This window comes from Hyla sarda, chromosome 7, assembly GCF_029499605.1.
Source record: "Hyla sarda isolate aHylSar1 chromosome 7, aHylSar1.hap1, whole genome shotgun sequence".
NCBI classification, from domain to species: Eukaryota; Metazoa; Chordata; class Amphibia; order Anura; family Hylidae; genus Hyla; species Hyla sarda.
In genome coordinates this window covers 214,056,165-214,082,127 of record NC_079195.1, presented here as the reverse complement: position 1 = coordinate 214,082,127, position 25,963 = coordinate 214,056,165, and the positions used below count along the sequence as shown (strand labels likewise).

General features: G+C 38.4%; 2 long non-coding RNA genes across 2 annotated transcripts in view; one reads left to right on the top strand and one right to left on the bottom strand.

Annotated features, from left to right (window-relative positions):
- Window positions 1-63: 63 nt before the first annotated feature.
- Window positions 64-21,590, bottom strand: LOC130283305 (uncharacterized). Its single transcript, XR_008846643.1, has 3 exons — window positions 21,470-21,590; window positions 660-734; window positions 64-457 (listed from the first exon to the last, which is right to left on the bottom strand). It is a non-coding gene; the product is annotated as an uncharacterized LOC130283305 (long non-coding RNA).
- A 1,176-nt stretch (window positions 21,591-22,766) lies between these two features.
- The window catches only part of LOC130283306 (uncharacterized), an 82,727-nt gene continuing 79,530 nt past the window's right edge, over window positions 22,767-25,963 (top strand). Inside the window, exon 1 of the long non-coding RNA XR_008846644.1 lies at window positions 22,767-22,890. This is a non-coding gene — a long non-coding RNA (uncharacterized LOC130283306). The remainder of the gene's footprint in view (window positions 22,891-25,963) is intronic.

Sequence of the window (25,963 nt, the reverse complement as noted above, 5' to 3'; positions counted from 1 at the left end):
TACATCTGGATCACCGGAGGGACCATGAGGCTGTGACTGTTTGTTACATATACACTCAGATATTATGCATAACTTTGCAAGGTAAGGGACCAATTCATTGGCCCCAGTTTCTTTCTTTCTATCGCCCGGGTAATCTGCACGAGGTGTGCACCTTTTCTTCCTTCTTTTGTCCATAGCTGACTCCATCCGGCTCATTCAATTCAATGGGGAGCAGGACGGGTCCAGAGGGGATACGGTTTTCAAATTTTCCCGCCGCATCTGGATGCTGCATCCCCAAATTGTGATGTGAATTCACCCTAAGAGGGTTTTAATTGTGGTTCCTTACTCTTGTTACCTCTATGTGCTCAGCAGACCGATTCTGAACTTCCCATCTGTGAGCTGGGGTACATATCTCCAGCAGTACCTCCATCCAATGGAGCATCCAGGATAGGGGTGTACGGTCCCATTGGATACATCTCTGAATGATTAATAAGACTGACATAAAGCTAACTTGAAACTCACTTTGTACTGCATAAAGGAAAACAACCATATATAACGTAACAAACACTAAGATATAGTATAGCACAGAATTAAACAAATGCATTGTGTATATAGATCCCACCCACACACAAGAACACATGCCACCCACCCTATTATTTGTTCTAGCATCTGTTGGGTACCTTCAGTGGGTGCACATTAAATAGATAGGGTCCATAAAAAGTCTTGGTCCACAGGACTTGGAGTAGGCTGAAACTCTAAAAAAAAAAAAAAAAAAACAGATCTCAAAGTCTTTTTTTTATTGGTATGTGAATTTAGTGTGCCCTATTGTGGGGCTCACATGTGGTCTTGAAATAAGTAAACAACACGGTTTCTAATTTATGGATAGGAAATAAGATGAAAAATAATAAAATATTCTTAGGCTATGTTCACACATCATAAACTAAATAGCAAAATATGTTCCTAAAATATGACTAACATACCTCCTTATTTTTAATCTAATATTGTGCACAATAAACAGCTATAGAAAAGTAATACTCAGTGCACACACTGTTTCAAAAAATTGAAATTATGGAAGCTTTTTTAAACAGTATATGCATTTCCAGTTTTTCATAGACTTTATTGGAACACAATATTACATTAGGCTATGTTCACACTATGAACAACATTACAGACTCCCTAGAACCTGGAACATATTGATCAGTAAACAAAGATACTCAGGAAATGGCAACCAATGAAAATAGAAGAGGTAGATCACCAAATTACTGCAAAATCACAGCGTTCCGCAGGGGTGGTCAGTGCCACCTAAATATGAAATATTCCAATAACTGATACAAAACAATTTACAGAAAAGAAGAAGAGACAGGGGAGGGGGAGGAGGAGGGAGAGGGTATAGATAAGGGGGAAAAGGGGGGGGACGTGGGGTTAAGAGGGATGACAGCATGGAGGTCATGAGAAGGAGCAGCTCAATGTGTGTCTCTAGTTGGGGAGGTAGGGGGCGTAGGCAACGTAGGAAGGATATCATGTCACAGATCACTTATTTTAACAGATGCAAAAAAAAAGACTTATGTAAAAAAGGCTTCCTGTAGTTGTCCTATGCAAAAGGGACCTAAGGTATAGATTCCAAGAGTGTGTCCTCAAGCGTGGTCAAAAACCGTGAAGGCTACTACATGGACAGTGGTAAGAGAACACATCAGCGCTATTGCCATGTTGGTTCTGATCCACACAGGCCTCCCCTTCTACACAAGAACCACAAGATTTACCAAAGAAAGAAAGAAACCAGGAGCCAAATGAGGATTATCTCTCTTCTCTTACGAGAGATTCAGGACGAGTGGTTGGACCAGCACCAGGTATTGATTTTTCCTTTCCCACCACCTCTCCGCAATATATTCTTTATAGTGTGATGTATTTTTATATTCCATATGGATATTCTGTAGATGTGTGGTTGGCATCATTAGAGTTTGCAGATTCAAATGTTGCGCTCAGCCCAGGGGTCTACTTTCATGCTCCGAAATAAATTTGGATCTTCTTTAAACAAGACAGCCCCCGGTGCATGTTTGTTCTTATGATTGTGTCTACCTATCCCACCCTCCAACTACTACACATGAGTATTCCATTGTAACTTACAAATATAAACTTTTTTTTTACCATAACAGATAATAAAGTTCATCAAAGTTGAGAAGAGAAAGTCAATGCTAAAGCCAACGCTGGAGATTACTGTTCGGCAAATACAGATTAAAAATTGAAGGCGCCTCATAAAGCAGCAGCGAAATTTCCATCTACGAGTTTATTTCTCTTTTTCTTATTTAATATTTAGTAAGTGTTCTCTTATTCGATCTTGTGATCTGGAAGCGAAATACACTTAAAAATTCTTCTCCCATATGCTCTTTCCTTCAAACCCTTGTTTTTAATGTTGCAGATTTTTCGCTTTTGCTGTCAGAGTCCAGTTTACGTGGCCCGGGGTCTTTCGTTTAGTCTCCTGCAGAGTCTAATTAGTCATGCGTCCTAAGGGGAGACTGGTTTGTTTGTGCCAATTCCCCTGCTTGAGGCTGAGAATTTGGAATTTAGAGACGGGGGTACATGTGAAGATTGAACGTCTATTGGTATGCCTTCATTACCATTCTCAGCCACGCTCTCTTGAATATTTTACTCCTTTTCCAACAAATATCATTTGGTTTCTGTGTTTAAATTGTTAACATAATTGATTCTTCCAAGTGTTAAATAAAAATTATAGTTTCGGCGCGCTTCCTCCTCTGGTAAGAAGCATACTCGCCTCCTATTTCAATATCTTTTCTTCCTTATTAGAGACCTGTTAAGTGCCAAGGTGGGGGTTAAAAATAATTCTTTTAATGGTTCCCACTGATTCCTTCCACGTGAAAGCTGATCTTCCAGAGTGTCAAAAGCTGCGGTTGTTACATTTATTAAAATGAGGCTTATGAATAAGGAAAAGTTAAACACCACTGTCAGATCTTATTGCCAGAAAGTTGATGGTGAGCACTTGTGCTGTCAAATTAATACGGTTTGTATTTCCTCCAAATAGAAAGGAAACCGTGAGTGAACGCTGACGGAATTATACAATTGATTGTTGGTTTTGAAATTAAAAAAATAAAATGAATAAAGTGGCTATCAATTAGATTTTATTTATTTGTTTATTTATTTATTTATTTATTTATTTATTTTTACTCTTGTTTATAGGCTGAGCCTGGTATTACAAGCTCAGGCACATTCAATGAATTAGGCTAGGTTCACAAATTTAATTTTTGGACTTTTTTTTCAGCCACAAAGTTCCTGTAAAAACTGCCATTTTGTTGGTCAAAAATTACCAAAAAATGTTCTGTTAATTTTAATACTCGACCAAATTCAATATCAAAATGGTCGTATGCAGCTATCCTGGCTGTGAATAAGTCATCTGCCCTCCTTTTTTTTTGTAGTGATTATAGCTGTTTTCTTGGTAAGCATTTGCAGCCTTTACAATAAAAAAAAAACTACAACAAAAAATAAATAAATATATAAATAAATAAAAACAGCTGCTTATCATGCATATATTTCTAAAAACATTTTTTAAATTTAAATCCTGTGTTACCCCTAAACATTTCTAAGCAAAGTTGGCAGCAATTCCATCAAAAATGCAAACAAATTAGCACTAGAAATCTGTACCAAATTGGTTCTGATTTTAAGCGACAATGCTGGTGTTGGCCATGTTCACGCAGAATAAATCTGGCCATTTTTTAGCTGTAAAACAGCAATTTATGGTTGAAAAATTGGTTAAAAATAGGCAGATTTTCTTATAATAATGTGTTCCATTGTTGTAAATGGGAAATAGGCTGTTAGTGTACACATGAGGGAAAAATCAGACGATAATCCAATGGTCGGTAAATTAAACTGTATGTCTAATCTGGGGTAAAAAATTGCCAAAATAACAAAATTGACTGTAGAACGGTAAAAAAAAAACAAAAAAACAGCATGTTACAATGTTGGACTTTTTAACGCTAGAAAAAACACAATGGCCAGAAAACCAATCCATGAATATAACCGTAGAATTTTTTTAATTTGCTAAGAAGAAAAAAAATAATAATTTGCAATGGAGAATTTAGCTGTAACAGCAGCAAAAACAATTGTTTATGGATTTTTACACAGTTTTATACACTGCTCAAAAAATAAAGGAAAACTAAGATAACACATCCTGGATCTGAATGAATGAACTAATTGTATGAAATACTTTCGTCTTTACAAAGTTGAATGTGCTGACAACAAAATTACACAAAAATGATCAATGAAAATCAAATTTATCAACCCATGGAGGTCTGAATATGGAGTCACACTCAAAATCTAAGTGGAAAACCCCACTACAAGCTGATCCAACTTTGATGTAATGTTCTTAAAATAAGTCAAAATGAGGCTCAGTGGTGTGTGTGGCCTCCACGTGCCCGTATGACCTCCCTACAACGCCTGGACATGCTCCTGATGAGGTGGCGGATGGTCTCCTGAGGGATGTCCTCCCAGACCTGGACTAAAGCATCCGCCAACTTCTGGACAGTCTGTGGTGCATCAATGCCTTCCTCTTGCAGGAACTGCTGACATACTGCAGCCACATGAGGTCTAGCATTGTTTTGCATTAAGAGGAACCCAGGGCCAACCGCACCAGCATATGGTCTCACAAGGGGTCTGAGGATCTCATCTCGGTACCTAATGGCAGTCAAGCTACCTCTGGCAAGCACATGGAGGGCTGTGCGGCCCCCCAAAGAAATGCCACCCCACACCATTACTGACCCACTGCCAAATCGGTCATGCTGGAGGATATTGCACAGCGTCTCCAGACTCTGTCACATGTTTCACATGTGTTCAGTGTGAACCTGCTTTCATCTGTGAAGAGCACAGGGATCCAGTGGCGAATTTTCCAATCTTGGTGTTCTCTTGCAAATGCCAAACGTCCTGCATGGTGTTGGGCTGTAAGCACAACCCCACCTGTGGACATCAGGCCCTCATACCATCCTCATGGAGTCTGTTTCTGACCGTTTGAGTGGACACAAGCACATATGTGGCCTGCTGGAGGTCATTTTGCAGGGCTTTGGCAGTGCTCCTCTTGCTCCACCTCGCACAAAGGCAAAGGTAGCGATCCTGCAGCTTCCTCCACGTCTCCTGGTAGCGCCTCCATGATCTGTACACTACGCTGACAAACACAGCAAACCTTCTTGCTACAGCTCGCATTGATGTGCTATCCTGGATGAGCTGCACTACCCGAGCCACTTCGTCTCCTGCTACCATTAGAGTGAAAGCACCACCAGCATTCAAAAGTGACCAAAACATCAGCCACGAAGCATAGGAACTGAGAAGTGGTCACCACCTGTAGAACCACTCCTTTATTGGGGGTGTTTTACTAATTGCCTATAATTTCCACCTGTTGTCTGTTCCATTTGCACAACAGCATGTGAAATTGATTGTCAATCAGTGTTCTTCCTGAGTGGACAGTGGGATTTCACAGAAGTGTCATTGACTTGGAGTTACATTGTGTTGTTTAAGTGTTCCCTTTATTTTTTTTGGACAGTGTACTTTCCCTTTGAAGTCAATTGGGAACATCTATGAACAATTCGTCCTTACCAGGTCAATATCTATGTGGTAAATTCCTGTACCGGTATTTTTTTTCATGACACAGAAGAATGTGAAAAGTTTCAATCGGTCAGAGTGTCAGTGCATTAGAATGGTAGTATGTTTCACCCCATCAAGCTTCACTAGACAGCCCCAGCTGGACCGAATCTTCTACGAGCTGGGGTATGATGCACTCTACTGCTCGCTTCTCCCCACTGGTTCCAATGATCGGTGGGGTTCTCAGCACTGATACCCAGACCAATGAAAACACTTTTAACATGCCTCTAGGACATGTCAAAAGTTTTTTTTTTTATTAAAACTTGTTTGTATTAGGTATCTTAGCATTGGTCACAGCCCTAAATAGACATCTTTTAGACCCCCATACCGAAAGTCCGTAAAGTTAATAAACACAACATATTCCAACCATTGGAAGGGTTTGTATTCCCTACAGTAAGATACTAGAGATGGATAATGTAGTTGGCACAGATGGGATTGGTTAGAATTCAAACTTAGGGTGACATGGTTTTGTTTGATCAGTTTCTGTTGAGTTCCTTACTGATTGCTGGAGACCCCTGCAGGAAGTCACATTTTGATTGGCTTGTCATATGAGCAAACTTCAGACAAAATTTTCTCAACCTTAGACATTTTTCCACATTAGTAATACAGTATATGCTATTGTCGCCACATTCACTTTACTTTCTGTCACAAAAAGCAGAGCTAAGTGTAGCCCTAAACTCACCCACTTGAGTATCAGTCCTAAATAACAGATCCACAACTGGATGGCGTTCCCTGTTCTGAGTAAGTGCAGGGGCGTAACAAGGCGCAAAACAATAAAGAAAACTGTACAGATAGGAGGGAAACAGGTCAGGATACAAAGGGTTAACAGGCAAAGCACAAGGTACAAAATACTGGGAATAAACAGACAAACAGAAAAAGCTTAGTCAGACAGGCCGAATCAAAATCAAGAGAACTTGCAGTACAAGAATGAAATATGTAGGGAACCTAGCCAAGAGTCAAATGTACACAGAAAGGATAAAACAAGTAGTATAATAGACGCTAGTGCAGATAGACAGAACACAGGCAACTTGATACACAGACTGACTGGTACATATATGCACCTGAGAAGGGTGCAGATGCTGAGACCAGAAATTATAGACTCCAAACTTAAGCCCCCTGATTGGCCCAGGTGTTGCAACAGTGACCTAGAAAGCATGAGTCAAACTCAGGATAACTTCACCCTTAGGTCAGTAAAACCAAATCCATGCATTACACCATCATTTAGGAAAATGTTTTGTTAAGGTATATTATTTCTTGTAAAATGATTTTTCATGGCAAATGGTTACCGACACATCATGGATTTTTTTTTTTTTGAATAAGTCTCTTTTTTAGTGGAAGCAGGCTGAACTGCCCCATGCGTGGGCAACTGTACAGTTTGTATAGCAACACCAACATCTAGGGAAAGGTTGGGGGCCACAAAGTCCCCTAAGCATCATGTGCAGCACATGGTAGGTGGGAGTTCCTCTTAACGATTTTGCATTAGAGCTTAGAAACTTTTCTCTATGGGTAGGTGTGAGGTCTTGGTGACTAGTCAGGGATATACATTGGGAAGGGAGATTGGTTAATTGGGGTCTGTCCATATCAATTTTTTTAAATATCGAACTTGTTTGGGCTCTCCGGTATAGAGTCACAATCTTCCATAGAACCTGACACTTATCTATTTAACTAATTATGGGTTAAAAACCATTCAGACACTGAAAAGATCTTCCTGTTGGTTTTGGATATAAACCGAATGAGCAGGTGGACCAACATCCACCCAAAGGCTGTTATACACGGTTGATACATCGAAAGCTCTCATAAAGCCTGCAGCTATATGGCACGTGCAAGAGCTTGGAAGGCTTTCAGAGAGAGACCGAAGTAGCAGAGGTGGTAGACAAGAGTATTTCATTATCCATAATAGGTTGGGGCAGCAGCGCAGCCACCTGTGACTGTCAGGAATGGGATGACCCTTCAGAGTGTAGAAACAAAAAGATCTAAAATGTTTCAATATTTTTGTTTATTGACTTGGAAATTGCTGCTCTACATTATCAAAAGCCATAAATCACAGTGCAAGCTTTTTCATGATAGACATAAAGCAGATCCTACATGTTTATAACCAGGTAAAACTATAAGTGGTGCAGAGGTAGTGGTCGAACCCAGACTCTGTTGTCTAAAGGGGGCCAAAAAGCCCATCGGGCATATACAACAGCAATGTTATCATGGGCAAACAGTAGATGAAGTTCAAATTGCGTCTCTGCTAATATCTACTTTATATATACATGAAATACTGTAAGCTAATGGAAAAATAAAATTTCAAGGGGGAGAAGACATTATTACAAGTAGATATAGTCATAATATGACACTGGAAACCACCATACTACATATTTCTGGTTAAAGAGGTTGTCCCAGTTTTATAACCTATCACCTATTTAGGAGGAGTATCTGATTACGGTGCAGGGTCCCATCTCTGGTGCAGACCACTGATCATAAAAACTCGTGTCCTGTGTGGCTATACACATGTGTCAGTATTGTGTTCAGGAGCACAGTGTGTGATAGTATTATAATCAGGGGCAAAATTTGTGTTATTATTATACTCAGGGGCAAAGTGTGTGGCAGTATTATACCAGGGGCACAGTATGTGGCAGTATTTTACAATGAGCACAGTGTGTGGCAGTTGAAGAACGATTACTATTCCATCCTGTCCGGGCTGCAAAAAAAAGAGAAAACAAACTTTCACTTATCTTCCTACGTTCCCCGGAGCTCCGCAACAGCTGATTGGGGGAATGTAGGAAGGTAAGTGAAAGTTTGTTTTCTCTTTTTTGCAGTCCAGACAGGATGGAATAGGAATGGTCCGTACCGGACATCTCCTTTAAGTTCTATTTATGTTCTACAACAGGCAGCGCCTATTTCTGGCATGGCAATGCGGCCGCTAGGTGTTAACCAGGTCTTTGCGTTTAGCTCAGACCTTCACAAGATGGCAGACTTGGAAAAGCGTACTAAAAGTAACTGAGTACCCGTGGTCTATAGAGCTGCCAAAGAGAAGCCAAACGCTCGAGCAGTGTCCATGATGAACTGATGTTAGGATTGACAGCAATAGGTGAGTGCTCTACTCATCTTCTCTTCTGCACTTCTCTAGAACGTGAAGACGCAGCATGCTTGCTCAATTGATGTACACATTCTTCATTTATGTGATCAGCGGGAATTTCAGAGGAGGATCCCCTATGACCAGACACTTGTCACCTTGTGGACAATTAATGATTTTTGAAGCTGTAAAACGTTGAAGAAAACATCTACATTTCCATGTCATAAAAATAGAAGGTTGTAGCAGCAGCACTCTTGGTCAAAAAATGGAGGCTCTTACGCACTTTTTTATCAAAACGTTCCCCATCCACTACGTAGAGGGGGCCTCACTTTGGAAGGGACCCAAAACTGCCTCTCTCTAGTCACCTCTGCAAGGCATATAGCCTCTGACTGGGTGACATGCAGTATTCACTACCTAATACACGTGTGCACGCTTCTGTGGCAAATAATGGAGGCTCTTAGCACACTTTTTGATCAAAATGCGTCCCCTATCCACCATGCATATGTCGCCTCACTTCGGATGGGACCCTATCACTCTCACTCATTCACCTCTGCTGGGCATATAGCCTCTGCCTGGGTGACATGCAGGGTCCACTATCAGTTTAAAATACTCATGTGATCAAGTAGCAGAAGGCTATTCCAAACCATGAAAAACCCTCCAGCTCCAGACAAATGACATCCCTGTGCCAACAGAGGTGACATTATATAAAAGAACACGCCAGCTAAACTGTACACACTCTGTTACACCTACTACAAGACCATAGGAGGGAGGTGCATGACACAGCAATTCAAAGAATAACAAAATTACATCTCTTTCATGGCATTCTTTGGATCCCTTGGCCCTGCAGTAGGGATAACACAGGAGATAAGTTTTGATACAAGGTCATTGAGACAGTTTTCTCCATGTAATCGCCTATATGATTTCTAACATATTTGAAAATCACCCAGTTACCAAAAATGATTTTTTACCGCAGAAAAAACTGCTCTATAGTCTGTCCACTAGGTGTTTCCCTTCCTTGCAATCTGCTGTATGTTGCCTGTTGTTGGAAGAAGTCTGTCTTTAGTAACAGCTAGGTAAGAACAGGACACAGGAAGAGGGGGTGGGACTTAGCATGTGCTCTGTGCAGGAGACACTAGGAGGGAGCATGAGAAACATGGTCTGTGAATCAAAAATCGGTGAGCTAGTCTGACTGCTAGAGATGATCCAGACAGTTCCAGAAAGGTAAATCAAGGCTGTTGTATTATCTCTCACCACCCATAAAGCTCTGGTCGGCTATTTCCTTGTTGAAATACCAGTGAATCTACTGTATGTCCATAGTGCTTTAGTGTGATCGCCTCCTCCTTTTACCATTTAGCTTCTCAGCAGCAGCTAGGGTTTCAACACCTTGTTTGCTGTGCTATTGTTTATTTTTCTGCTCATATATCACCTCTCAAACCTAATGCATCAGTACCCCCCCCCCCACACACACACACACATACCATCAATAGTAGGTTTTGTATAAATCATTTCTGAGTACATTGCCAGCCTGATCATCAAACTTTCTCCAGGACTGTGTCATGGCATAGCAGAGAAGGGTATGAACTGTTTTGTTATGGGCTAGACAAATAAGGGTTGAAGGTTTACTCCAGTTGTATCCAGGCTACACAAAATTCTGTCTGGAGTCCAGACTGATACATTTTACCTGCACTATGACCATGTTAAAACTTAGTGGTATAGTTGATTTTCTCACATACCAAGTTTAACTCAGATTTCTGGAATATATTTTTCAAACTGTTTGGATTCCTTTTAATATTAATGGTATATAGGGGTAGAATTTGGGAACATTTCTGCACAGTACATCACTGAAGCGAGTACAGCTTAGCCCAGCAAGGAAGGAGTTAATTAGCGCTGCTGAACAACATTAGTTGACTCCTTGGGCGTTTGTATACATTATACAGCCATCTATATGGCTGTGTAATGTATACAGTGAAGAGAGTGATACGTACCATCTTGTCGCTGGTCTGGGTCTCTTTTTGTGTAGCCCCACCTCTACATCATGATATCAGGAGGGGCGGAGCTACACAAGAAGAGGCCTAGACCAGCAACGAGATGTTATTACTCTCTCCTCAGTTTACATTATACAGCCATGTAGATGGCTGTATAATGTATACCCCCCCCCCAAAGAGTTAACTAGCACTGTGCTAATTAACTCCATCCTTGCTGGGCTGAGCTGTACTTGCAGCTGTCAGCCGCAAGCACAGCTCAGCCCTGACATTGCCAAGTTCACACAAGCCAAACCTTGCAATGTTCAGAACTTCAGTGAACCCCCCCAAAGTTTGAATTGAATCCGGGTTCAGGGGCTTGGCTCGCTCAACACTAGTGTTGACATACCCTAAATTTGAGCAACATGGGCTCTTGGCCATATGCAGCTGGAATGCACCATCCAATTGATGCATGTGTTTGCCGGCAAACTGGTGCACCGATTTGCTGCATGCAAAGGAAAGCCCATGAATTTTCTTCTTTATAGGACATATTAGGGTCTTCCCTTTGGCACTGCTATGAACCAAAGCCACGAGTTCTTGGAAAGCAATGACTCCGAGCATGGTGATGTCCAGTTGTCCATATATTGAAGTATGGTGGAGATGTAAACTGATGACATGGTCCTGTGGGTGGGAATCTGGACCCATTCAAATGGAATTACAATGTAAAAGGGTTATCCATGAACTCAACTATATCAATATACCAACTCCACTCTGCTCCATATACACTTGATATTATTTTGAGATATTATCTAATTGAGATACTATTTTTACAAAAGTGAATAGAATGTCAATGGTAATAATCCTGCATATTAAGTGACACCGAGATGAAAACAGCAAAAACTTGTTTCTCTAATTAGGGACATTCAGAACTCGGCGCCATTTGAATGTGAAGTTGAAATAAAGATGAAAAGTAAGCACCTCTGTGAATTGCCTGCTCATTATTCAGGAATGGTAACAATGTGCATTTCTAAAAGGAAAGTCGATAAAGTATGCAGATCTTCCCTGTTTTCCCAAGACTTTAAGACAATTTAAGCAATAAAATGTCTTAATCTCCCCGGAATGCAATATTGCAGAAGTGTGACAAGGACATGAGATTGACAGAATGTGTAATATTGGATCTGATTTATGACATAGGTGTTTGATTTCAAGGGCATGATTCGAAATGACCCAGTTGCAAATTAATGTAGGCATTGCTACACAATGATTTGCATTGATGTCTCCAGACATGTTTCATTATTAGAATTCTGTTCACTGAAATGACAATGTGCAAGTGCTATGAAGATATTGTTTGGTGGAAGTCATTTGGGGTCTGGGAAAAGTGATGGAAACTTTTATATCTATAGAAAGGTAAACCACTACCTCTGAACAACATTTTTGCTTATATTTATCTGAAATTTTATGCTAATTATTTGCATAATGTACCTAAACAACAGCGCTTGAAATATATTTTTTAATCCTTTCCCGGCAATTTATGTACATCACAATGTCAGAAAGGAGGCATATACAAGTGCTGGCTGTTAACCGCACACGCTCCTCACTGAGAGAAGGGGTCCCATTACAGAGATCGCAAGGGGGTCCCAGCAGCTACTTATCCCCTAGATTGTGGACAATATAGTTTTTATTGGAAAATCCCTTTAAAGGTTACTACTGGGGATGAGCGGCATTAGCCATATTCAAATGCGTCCAATATTCGCGAATTTTGCGTATTCATTATATTCGTTGTGTATTTGCGTATTCATTGCATATCTACGTAATCTGGAATGCGCGTATTCATTGCATAATTGCGTAATCACGAATCCACGTATTTGTTATGTATGGGAGGAATCTTATATAGTGAAGGGGTGGGCAACTTTACTTATTGGTTGCTAGGGATGTTGATAACCTCTGACAAGTGTATTTATATCACTCTCATTGGCCCACAAGCTAAAAGGAGGAATATGCGAATATGCGCATATGCAAAATATTCGTGCTCCACAGTCTCACACAGTAACTAGTATTGGAGCATTATTTAGACCAAAAGCTCGAAGTAGGGAGGGATGATAATCACTGTGATGTGTTCTGTGGAAAAAAAAAATATATTCATAATTTTGAATATATTTGAAATATTCGCAAATTTGCGATATTCACAATAAAATGACAGTACACATGTATGCATTAGTGTAACAATGTACTGTACAGGATCACATGTCCATACCCTCTTCGGAGGACTAAAATGATAATAAAAAAGTAATAAAGAAAATGTTTTAAAAATAAAATAATAAAAAAAACTGTAAATATTTAAATCACCCCATTTCCCATTTTTAAATAAATGTAAACTACTATATATATATATATATATATATATATATATATATATATATATATATATATATATAACTAAATGGCATCGCTGCCTGCAGAAATTTCAAAAGTGTTAGAATAGAATACTGTAATACTTGTCTTGTTTGATCAACCCACCTGCCAGAAGATATTGATTAAAAACTGATCAAAAAGTCCTATTTACCCCAAAATTATATCAATAAGAATTACAGCTCAGCTTGTAAATAAAAAAATAAAAAAATACTTTTACATATCTCCATACAAAAAAAAAAAAAAAAAAAAAGGAATAGGGTCTAAGTATATTATAAAAACAATCTAAAGTATACAATATAGTGAAATCAGAATAAAATCTACAAAAAATGGTGCAATTCAGTTTTTTTCCCATCTTGCCCTAAAAATAAACATGAAATGGTAATATAGAGGAAGCCACTACAAAACAGTACTTGTCCCAGAGAAACAAAGAAGGTGAGGAGGAACAAAATTGAAAAGTTAGGAAGAGATTAATATATTTTATCATTTAACAGAAAATGTAATGCTGAACCCCAATTTTTTTTTTTTTTTTAAGAAAAAGGATATTTAAATAGTAAGATATAAAACAAAAAACAATATTAAATTGCATTGGTGTAATCAGACTGACTAGAAAGACTAGAAATGAGCGAGCTCTATGAAAGTACGGGCTGTACAGTGTAATTTTACTCTTCTCTCACAATAAATCAGTGAATCGCGCTATGCACTGGCCCAGCAAAGAAGGGGTTAATTAGCGCTGCTGAGAAACACTAGTATACTCCTGGGGGGGGGGGTTTACACACTATACAGTCATTTGTATTGCTGTATAATGTATACGGCGAAGAGAGTGATATTTAACATTTTGTCGCCTCTTCTTGTGTAGCTCTGCCCCCTGAGTGAAGGGACTACACTCAGCAGCGCTAATTAACTCCTTCCTTTCTGGACTGAGTTTTATCCTTGGCTGTCAGCTGCAAGCACAGCTCAGCCCCAGCATTGTCAGATTTATGTGAGCTGAACCTGCCAATTTTTCAAATTTCGGCAAGCCACGAACCTCCTGAAGTTCGGATTCAACACTTGATATAATCAAAGGGTCACCCATGGATTGTCTTAAATGATTAGCGTTAAATGATAAAATTATTTTTGCTTTTAGCCACCAATAGGGGAAGCTTTAGTATATAGTTTTATGCCATTTCTTTAAAGCTCAGTAAGTGTTCAACTTCTTCTAGTGGTGAGTGCAGACAGACAGAATTTTATCATTTACCGTCCTCTATGACTGTTTAAACTGAAGGAAGAATTTGGGGTTTTTTATTAGTAAAACTGAGCTTAGAGTAAAATAACTCAGCACAGAATTTAGATGTGTGCAAAGGTCTTAAGTAGTGTGATGTCTATTTAAGGGAACAAATGTGACACCAGTTAATTTTTTTTTTTTTTTTTTTAAGCCAACATTATTAGGTCATCAATATAAAGAATCTCCTGACCATGTTACAGCATAAACATGGCTTATATGTGGTGAGGATCGGACATGTGGCTGCCCAGGTTTTTGGATTCTGCAGCTCTGATTACAGTTTAGTAAAGGTCAAAGGTAATTATGGATAAAAGGGAAGAGACATTGAGCCGAATTCTTTGGTTTACAGAAAATAATCATGCCTTAAATGGGAAAATAAGGTAAAGGGGTCAAATGGTCAAAGTCGTGTGTGCAGGAGAGGCAGAAAGGTAAAGGAAATAACAGGATGCAATGAACATTGCTCAAAAAACAATGGATAAAGGTAATAGTGACAGGTTCCACTGACAAACTATAAAGTTCAGATCCAATCAAAACTAAAATAATAATAATGCTATTAATAATATTGATAATCTGAAGGACTAGAAAAAATATTAGAATAAGAAATGGTATAATAATAACATAATATGATAAACATAAGACTAATAATTTTATAATACAAATAATAATAATAATAACAAAAAGTCAATTATTATTATTATTATTATTTGCATATCAATAGGAATTGTTTATTAACATGTCGGTAAGTAATATTTGTATTTAACATAAATATAGTGTTTGTCTATGTCTAAACCTGACAATCATATAGAGGTGAATAGAGCAACATCCTTCTCTTGTGTTAACCACTTATCGACTAAAAGGTTGAATTCTTATCTATGAAACAGGAAATATTCAGAAGCTACAGCGTGCAGTAGATTTGTAGTGTTTTTCTGACAAAGCTGCTGCATAAACATCATCACAATACAGAAAGGGCATGAAAATAAAAGAGCACTTAAAAAACACTAAAAAAAACAATAACTGAGTGCCACATAGCAAAATGATGTTGCACAACAATAATTGTTTAAAGTTTTCTTTTGAATGTACTTACAGTATGTACTTATTAATGCCCTATCTGACCTACATCACAGGTGTAAGAGTATTCACTCGCCTAAGGAGGTTTAATGAAGGCATGGTCTGAGGTTACAACCGTTTCACGCCCACAATGGTGCTTCACCATTGTGGGCGTGAAACAGCTGTAACCTCATCCTTGTTTCTGGCATCCAAATTGTATACCTAAGTTCTGTGATGTTTTTCTGTTAAATTAAGAGAGTGTTATGTACCTCCCTTAAGTGCCTCCCAACTTTCTTTTGATAGACTTTGCTGTTTATGCGATTGTGCTATAAGGATTGAGCACCACACAGATTGATTTATCTCTCCCTCCAATTGCCCATGAAGCTCAGTGCTTCTGCAGTGACTTTGGCGTGAAATAGTGGAGTGATCATAGTTACATAGTTACATAGTTACATAGTTAGTACGGTCAAAAAAAGACATATGTCCATCAAGTTCAACCAGGGAATTAAGGGGTAGGGGTGTGATTAAGGGGTAGGGGTGTGATTAAGGGGTAGGGTGATTGTGCCAACTGCTTCTAATGATGAGAGACCATAAACTTTGATAGAACACATAATAAGAAAAATGATTCACAATAAGTATCTCCTCATCTCTGTATCAATACATTTAATGGAAGTCCCCACCAATCGACCATTACCAGTGGGTTCCACTGGTTTAAATGGGTTCTTGGAGGGGGAAAAAAAAAAGGTTAAACAGATCTGTAAATTACTTCTATATAAAATTCTTAATCCTTCCAGTACATATCAGCTGCCGTATGTTCCAGAGGAAATTGTGTAGTTATTTCCAGTCTGACCACAGTTCTCTCTGCTGACACCTCTGTCCATGTCAGGAACTGTCCAAAGCAGGAGAGATTTGCTATGGGGATTTTCTCCTTCTGTGAACAGTTCCTGACACAGACATAGGTGTCAGCAGAGAGCACTGTGGTCAGATTGGAAAGAGCTATACAACTTCCCATGGAGCATACAGCAGCTGATAAGTACTAGTGATGAGTGGCATAGGCCATATTCGAATTTGCGATATTTCGCGAATATATGGACGAATATTCGTCATATATTTGCATATTCGTTATATATATATATATATATATATATATATATATATATATTTATATATTTTTTTTTTTTTTTTTATGCGTATATGCGAAAATCACGGTGCATATGCGCATATTCGCGAATTAAGCTCTCCCTTCTTTATATGGAACTAATGGGCTAGTGCATTAAAGGGGTTATCCGGGAAAAAAAATTTTTTTATATATCAACTGGCTCCAGAAAGTTAAACAGATTTGTAAATTACTTCTATTAAAAAATCAAACATTCCTGGAGTAAGTGTCTGGGCCTACCCACATTGTCCACAGTATCAAGGTGATGAATGTGAGGAACATCTAAATCATACCATAGAAGAAGGTGCTTTAAGGCAAAGCCAGCTCACCCCTGGTCCGGATATTGAGCACGGAAAAGTGCGGACTTGCACTTAAGCACAATGAAAAAATAGGACGGAATCCAGCTCAAATACAGATCAAATATGCGCAGCTTTATTTCAACATCACGCCCAAAGCAACAGGTACAAGTCGGAAATGACGCGTTTCAGCCAGGTGCTGGCCTTAGTCATACCATATGTATGACTAAGGCCAGCACCTGTCCAAAACGCGTCATTTCCGACTTGTACCTGTTGCTTTGGGCGTGATGTTGAAATAAAGCTGCGCATATTTGATCTGTATTTGAGCTGGATTCCGTCCTATTTTTTCATAGAAGAAGGTGGCAGTTGCTTTCCAACATTTGCACCAACAAAGCCCTTAAAGGGGTACTCCGGTGCTTAGACATCTTATCCCCTATCCAAAGGATAGGGGATAAGATGCCTGATCGCGGGAGTCCCGCCGCTGGGGACCCCTGGGATCATGCACGCGGCACCCCGTTTGTAATCAGTCCCCGGAGCGTGTTCGCTCCGGGTCTGATTATGGTCGACCGCAGGGCCGCCGGCCCTGCGGTCGACCGTAATCAGACCCGGAGCATGTTCGCTCCGGGGACTGATTACAAACTGGGTACCGCTTGCATGATCCCAGGGGTCCCCAGCGGCTAGGCATCTATATATAAGATGTCTAAGCACCGGAGTACCCCTTTGATAAGGAGTCATTCATTTGGGACTCTGGATGCCACAGCCTTCTCCATATAATGTGAGTGTTCTGGATAAGAACAAGCTTCCTGCACCACCATGTACACTTTATCACTTTCCTCCTGCTGTGGATTTATTACCTACAGGACAATTTCATCCAGCTTAAGCTCTTCCTAAGTTTTAGTGAAATCTTTCATGGCCCATTGTATACTTTGTTACTAAGCCCGGCCACAAACAGGTCTTTAACAATTCGTTCTGCATTTTGCGCTGCTGTACAACCCTCGGGGGCCCCTATAGACAAATCATCCCAGAGACTTTGGAGACTGATGGCTAATGCTTCCTTATTCCATAGTAAATGTAGAATTTCTCAAGGATCTAGAAGGCTGGGGATAAAGTACAATCCCTCCGGGTGTTGAGATACAACTCCTAAAGTCTACCAACAGGATACTGTGCTCATCAAATTTTGGGACACTTACTGCAGCTTCCACTACCAGCACAATTACTGACTTAAAGGGGTACTGACTTAAAGCGGTGGAAAAATTTTTTTTCAAATCAACTGGTGCCAGAAAGTTAAACAGATTTGTAAATGACTTCTATTAAGATATCTTAATTCTTCCAGTACTTATAAGCTGCTGTATACTACAGAGGAAGTTGAGTTGTTCTTTTCTGTTTGACCACAGTGCTCTCTGCTGCCACCTCTGTCCATATCAGGAACTTAATCCTAAATCTTAATCCTTCCAGTACTTATGAATTTCTGTATAATACAGAGGAAGTTGAGTTGTTCTTTTCTGTTTGACCAGAGTGCTCTCTGCTGCCACCTCTGTCCATATCAGGAACTTAATCCTAAATCTTAATCCTTCCAGTACTTATGAATTTCTGTATAGTACAGAGGAAGTTGAGTTGTTTTTTTTTCTGTTTGACCACAGTGCTCTCTGCTGCCACCTCTGTCCATATCAGGAACTATCCGGAGCAGGAGATGTTTGCTATGGGTATTTGCTCCTCCTTTGGACACATCCTGACATGGACAGAGGTGGCAGCAGAGAGCACTGTGGTCAGACAGAAAATAACTACTCAACTTCCTCTGGAGCATACAGCAGCTGGTAAGTACTGGAAGGGTTAAGATTTTTAATAGAAGTAATTTACAAATCTGTTTAGCTTTCCGGAGCCAGTTGGTATGAAAAAAAGAATAATAATTTTCATTGGAGTTCCCCTTTAAGGGCTGTAGTGCTGATAGCCTCTGTGTTTGTGTATGAGCTACTCACTTCCTTCTGCGATCCTGCCGAGTATGTGGTACTTCAGAGTTCTATGGCCCATCAGTCTAAGGAACCCTGGACCTCAAGATACAGCCAGTGAATGATACCTCATTGCATCAAAACAGTGCAACACACATACTGGCCCTCAGTTACTAATGCAAACCCGACATGTTTTGTTGGGTCGCCCATTTCTTTTTACAAAATGCCAAACTCAGCATATTCCAAATTCACTATTTTCATATTCTGCACTGCATAGGATGTAAAGCATCAATACACACCACAGCTGTTGCAGAACATCATAATAAATATCTCCGCTGCTGCACAACATTATACACACCTCAGCTGCTGCAGAACATTATAATACAAACCACAGCTTCTGCAGAACTTTTATCTATCGATCTACTCTGTCTATCTATCATTCTTATACATTCAAATGTTTTATACTATAGTATTAATCTCATATCCATCTGTCTGATTATCTATCTATCTATCTATCTATTCCATATCTATCTCATATCTATCTCATATCTCTGTATCTCATATCTATGTTTATCATATCTATGTATCTAATATCTATCTATCTCATATCTATCTATCTATCTATCAATCTATCTATCTCAATCTATCTATCCATCTCATATCTATCTATCCATCTATCTATCTATCTCATATCTATCTCATATCTATGTATCTCATATCTATCTATCTCATATCTATGTATCTCATATCTATCTATCTCATATCTATCTATCTATCTCATATCTATATATCTCAATCTATCTATCCATCTCATATCTATCTATCTCATATCTATTTATCATCTATCTATCTATCTCAATCTATCTATCCATCTCATATCTATCCATCTCATATCTATCTATCTCATATCTATCTATCTCATATCTATCTATCTATCTATCTCATATCTATCTATCTCAATCTATCTATCTCATATCTATTTATCATCTATCTATCTATCTATTTATCTATCTCAATCTATCTATCCATCTCATATCTATCTATCTCATATCTATATATCTATCTCATATCTATTTATCATCTATCTATCTATCTATCTATCTATCCATCTATCTATCTCATATCTATCTATCATCTCATATCTATCTATCTATCTATCTATCTCATATCTAGGAAGAAGCAGGTAGGGCAACACTCAAAAAAGACGTGATGTAACGGGTGCAAGCTATGGATGGGCCCTGGTCCTCGAGTTCCAATCAGATACAGCATTCAAAGTAGACGCAGCAGCACTCCAGCGTAGTGAAAAGTAGTGACTTTATTTATCACCAAAATGAATTGCGACATTTCAACCACCTCTCGTGGCCGTCCTCAAGGCACTACTTTTCACTACGCTGGAGTGCTGCTGCGTCTACTTTGATTGCTGTATCTCATATCTATCTATCTCATATCTATCTATCTCATATCTATCTCATATCTATCTATCTCAATCTATCTATCTCATATCTATCTATCTATCTATCTATCTCATATCTATTTATTTATTATCTATCTATCTCATATCTATCTATCTCATATCTATCTATCTCATATCTATCTCATATCTATCTATCTCAATCTATCTATCTCATATCTATTTATTTATTATCTATCTATCTCATATCTATCTATCTATCTATCTATCTATTTCATATCTGTCTATCTGTTTATCATCTATCTCATATCTTTCTATCTATCTATCTATCCATCTATCTATCTATCTATCTAGACAAAGAATGGCCAGTTCCATATAATAGTTTGGTATCAACTAAAGTGCTGGCTGACTTATTCTTTGTCTGTATTGCACATACGGGGGAGTGGCTACCTCCATGTTGGCCTTGCACCCCACCCACCTCTATCAGGTGTGTATATAAGGTGTCTTAGATGTTCCAGATCCTGCCATGCTTACTGAACTGTTCACACAGAGGCATATACACAGTGTAGGGTCCGTCCCAAGGAGGCCACCTTATCGCGGTGGGACGGTCCAAGCTATTTGACCGCCGGCGGAGACAAATTTGCGAGCTAAGTGCCTCACTATCTCATAGTTTCACATTTGCATCTATTACACCATAGCTGTATAGCTCTCCGTGTTTTAACTGCATTTTCATGTTTCATCTATATCCTTGTGCTGGCAGTGTGCTGCTGTATTCTTCTGTTGCTGTATATCTATCTATCTGTCTATATCTCATATCTATCTATCTATCTATCTATCTATCTATCTATCTCACATCTATTTCATATCTATCTATCTCAATCTCATATCTATCTATCTCATATCTATTTATCTATCTCATATCTATCTATCTCATATCTATCTATCTCATATCTATCTATCTATCTATCTAATATTCATCTATCTATCTATCTATCTATCTATCTATCTATCTATCTATCTCATATCTATCTATTTCATATCTATCTATCTAATATCCATCTATCTATCTATCTCATATCTATCTATCCATTTATCTATATCATATCTATGCATTATAATGATGAATACTATAATATTATAACAGAAATTGTCATCAATAGTGACAATGGGATATCAGCAGCGCCAATATATTCAACACATTTCAAGCAGCGAACCATCAATATATAGATATAACACCAATAACATATGGGAATCTCTATATTACTGCTTAATCCTTAATAAATTCCATCATCGGTGTCTTACAATTGTTCATCGCTCATGTATGAAAGTATTGAAGGCATGGAGCCGGTAAAGAAGACTACAAACGCATACTATGGGGGATATTTATCAAAACCTGTCAAGAGGGTAAACCAATCAGATCGCTTCTTTCATTTTCCAGAGGACATTTTGAAAATGAAAGGAGCAATCTGATTGGTTGCTATGGGCAACTGGGCAACTTTTCCTTTGCACAGGTCTTGATGAATCTCCCCCATTGTTATCTTCTGTTTGTATTTAATAAATAATATATAAATAATATTAATAAATGCAATGTAAAGAATGGCATAAAAAATTATTTTACTTAACCCTGAGAATATAAAATAGATAAAAGTAAGAAAACTGCAACCTATTAAGCTAAATCAACAATTGGAATTTCTTAAAGTAATTTCTATTTATTTATCATAGGGAGGTGATATATCAAGACCTGTGCAGAGGAAAAGTGGAGCAGTTGCCCATAGCAACCAATCAGATCGCTTCTTTCATTTTTCAAAGGCCTTTTTTTTTTTTTTTAAAGCGATCTGATTGGTTGCTATGGGTAACTGCTCTATTTTTCCTCTGCACACATTTTGACAAATCTCCCCCCTAGTGTTTCGCCCCATTTTGGAATCGTCGTATTTCAGACAAATTCTTAACCACGAAAAAAAATAAAAAATAAAATAAAATAGCGGCAAATTGAATTTATTAACTAATAAACAACCCGAGGAAAAAGTCATTTATTTGTATCGATTGGCCTCTGCGATAAAAGGTTAATATTCTGTTTACGCAGAGCGTTAAAACTAAAGTCACAGTTTATGTGTAGATGTAGGGTTATTTTTTTTTTTTTTTACGGTTTTACGGCTAAAGACTTGATCCTTTCGCTAATTTGCCGCCATATCGGAAGATACATTTTATGTTTATGACTTTTCGCTTTCTACAAGTGAAGTGGTTTGTGTAAAAAATTTTTTAAAATTGCTTGCGTTCACTCATCGGCATGTAGAGGGCGCTCTAGCTCTTCAAAGTTTCGCAGTCCTTCTCCATTAAGTAGATGCCTTTCCCAGCAAACTGTCTTTGTTATTTCTTTTTTTTTATTTCTTCGTTTTCTCTCGACATCTCATTCTTGATTCCCCCCCCCCCACCTCCTCCTATATCTTTTGCTGCCGTGCCAGAAAAATTTAAATGTATCCCTTCAAGTGGAGATAATCAATGCAAATCGGAGGTAGTGGATCCCAAAGCTGGCTTCTCAAAAAAAAAAGGACTTAGCTTCGGGAGGTCAATTGTGCAAAGGCAACGCCTCCCTGTTCCATTCTCACTTATGGCGCTAGTCATGTATGTGCTCGCGGTGTCAGGATTCAATTCACTGCCATCCGTGCCTGGTTTCATTTAGAATGTTCTACCAAGGGACTTAAATTTCGCCTAAATTACCAAAGGTAGGTTGTTAGGAAGGAAAAAAAAAAAAAACATGCCCTATTTTATATGTAAATGAGTGTTCTCCAAACGGTTGACTTCCAGAGGTGGCAGAACTACAACTCCCAGCATGCCCGGACAGCCCTTGGCTGTCCGGGCATGCTGGGAGTTGTAGTTCTGCCACCTCTGGAGCTCCGCTCTTTGGAGACCACCAATGTAGACTAGAGCGATCTGCTCTTCGAATTGAGATATTTTAACGTACAGGATGTGGAGACCTTTTATAAACAGTTGGTTTATCCTAGTATTTCGGTACATATGTTAAGGGTCATCCGCAGGCAACCCGGGATCGGATCGTGAATGCTTTATTGATTATAAATGCTGTAGCGAACAATGTATTTACGCTTTGTGAAACAGGCCAGGAGAAAGGGGAGAAAAAATAAAATAAAGCAAAAAAATATATATATAAAAAGTATATATATGTAAGAAAAAAAATACAATAACAATAAAAAAATGATTATACGTACAACAATAAATAAAGAAAAAAAATTCATGTTGCAAAAGTAATAAATAAATAAATAAAAAATATGTTTACTAGAGGTTGTTGTAGAATAGGAACCAAAAACACAAGCACTCACTGTTATCCAAAAGGCCTTGTGGGAAAATATTTTTTTATTGCTTATTGTGTTAGTGTGTTGCTCAGTATATATATATATATATATATATATATATATATATATATATATATATATATATATATATATACATACTGTAAACTAAATCCTATAATATAAATAAACATACTGAAATAATATAATATAACAAATACTGAATTTAAATAATATGTATATAATTTATATTATTATATAATTTATTATTATTTATTATATAATTTATATTAGATTATTATTATTATTATTTTTTTTTTATAAGCAGATATGCAGTAGTCATATGTTCTCAGTAGGAAAATACAATGTTGCCTATGTATTTTTTTTGTAGTGTTTTTTTTTTTTTTTTTTTGTAGTGTTTTTATTTTTATTTTTTTTCACCTTCAGGGCCCATGTGACTTTTTGTCCATAATCCAGAATGCTGTAGGGGTTTTGTTTATAGGACGAGGGAAAGAAGCATTTCTATCCACCCACTCAAGTTTTAATAACATGTAAATGACCTACGAGGGTTAGGGGGAAATTTTGGAGCAGTTTTCCAGTAATCTTTTTGGTCCATTTACGTCACAGAAAAAGAAGGAGGCCTAAATCATGAAACTGAGTTATTTTGAACTGTAGTTGGGAGACACACGGTCGCGATGGATAACAGTCATCACAATAAGAAGTATGCATAGATAGAATAGATAATAAGGCTTTTAAACCCAGGTCTTTTGGAAAAATTAATTAAAAATGTTAGGAATCCAAGATACGGCTCATTAACATATTATAATACAGGAGGAAGAATGCTGATCTTATGGGGCCTTATATCCAGAAAATTCCTCTACAAATAGTTTCATCTCTCTCTTTCCCACTTTCTATTTACAGTGTCTATCTATCTATCTATCATCTATCTATCTATCTGTCTATCTATCATCTATCTATCTTAATGTCTATTATCTTTCTATCTATCTATCTATCTTTCTGTCTATGATCTTTATATCTATCTATCTTTCTTAATATCCATTATCTATCTATCTATCTATCTATCTATCTTTCTGTCTGTCTATCTATCTCATATCTATCTTTCCATTATCTATCTATCTATCTATCTCATATCTATATATCTCATATCTATCTCATATCTATCTATCTATCTATCTCATATCTATCTTTCTATTATCTATCTATCTCATATCTATCTATCTCATATCTATCTCATATCTATCTATCGCATATCTATCTTTCTATTATCTATCTATCTCATATCTATCTATCTACCTCATATCTATCTATCTATCTATCTCTCTCATATCTATCTATCTATCTCATATCTATCAATCTCATATCTATCTCATATCTATCTTTCTATTATCTATCTATCTCATATCTATGTGGATGATGGCGTGGGCCATACCAGGGAGCGGAGTCTAAGGTGCCGCTGGTTTTCACCAGAGCCTGACGCAAAGAGGGATGGACTTGCTGCGGCAGGCGGCACCCAGGTGGCTACACTGAAACGCTGCTGAGGTGTTACTTGTCACAGGTAGGAGGAGGCAAATTTTTAGTCTGGACAGGCAAGAGGTCAGGGCAGGCGGCACAGGAGCGTGTTCAGGAACGAAGCTGTGAGGTCAGAGGGCAGGCGGCACAGTAGCAAGGTCTGGTCACAAAGCAAGAGGTCTGGAACACTGTAGACAACACACAACTAGAACGCTTTCTCTAAGGCTAGTGAGCACAAAGATCCGGCAAGGATAGGAAGGAAGTGTGGGGTTAAATAGACACAGGACCAGAAAGGCTGGCCCTTTAAATCTGAGGAAGTCGACACGCGTGCACCCTAGGAGGCGGGGGCGCATGCTCTGATAGCAGGGAACAGTGGAGGGGACAGAGATGTGGAGAGGAGAGTGAGAGCTCGGCATTCACATGCGGATGCGTCCCGAGATGCGAATGGCGGCAGAGGCAGCACGAGAGGACGGGGCTGGAGCACTCCCGCAGCCAGCATGTCTGGCTGTAGCGCTACTTGTGACAATATCTATTTCATATCTATCTATCTATATCATATCTATCTATCTATCTATATCATATCTATCTGTCTATCTATATCATATCTATCTATCTCATATCTATCTATCTAGCTCATATCTATCTAGCTCATATCTATCTCATATCTATCTATCTATCTACATTTATTTAGTTATAATTTTTCAAGTAATCTAATACTTTTTTTGTGCTTATTCCATAACTATTTATTAGAAATGCCTACTTGTGTTCTGCTCTCCTAGATTTGGACACAACTGATGCCACAACTGATGACAAGTTGTTTTCAGTTGTATGGCATCTGGCGTCCATTGTTTCTGCACAGCAGACTGGTCAATGTATCAAGCTGCATTCCCCTGTCCGGTACCGTCCGGCATGTCCAACCACCCGGCATCAAAAATTGAGACGCTGGATGATTGTGAACTGT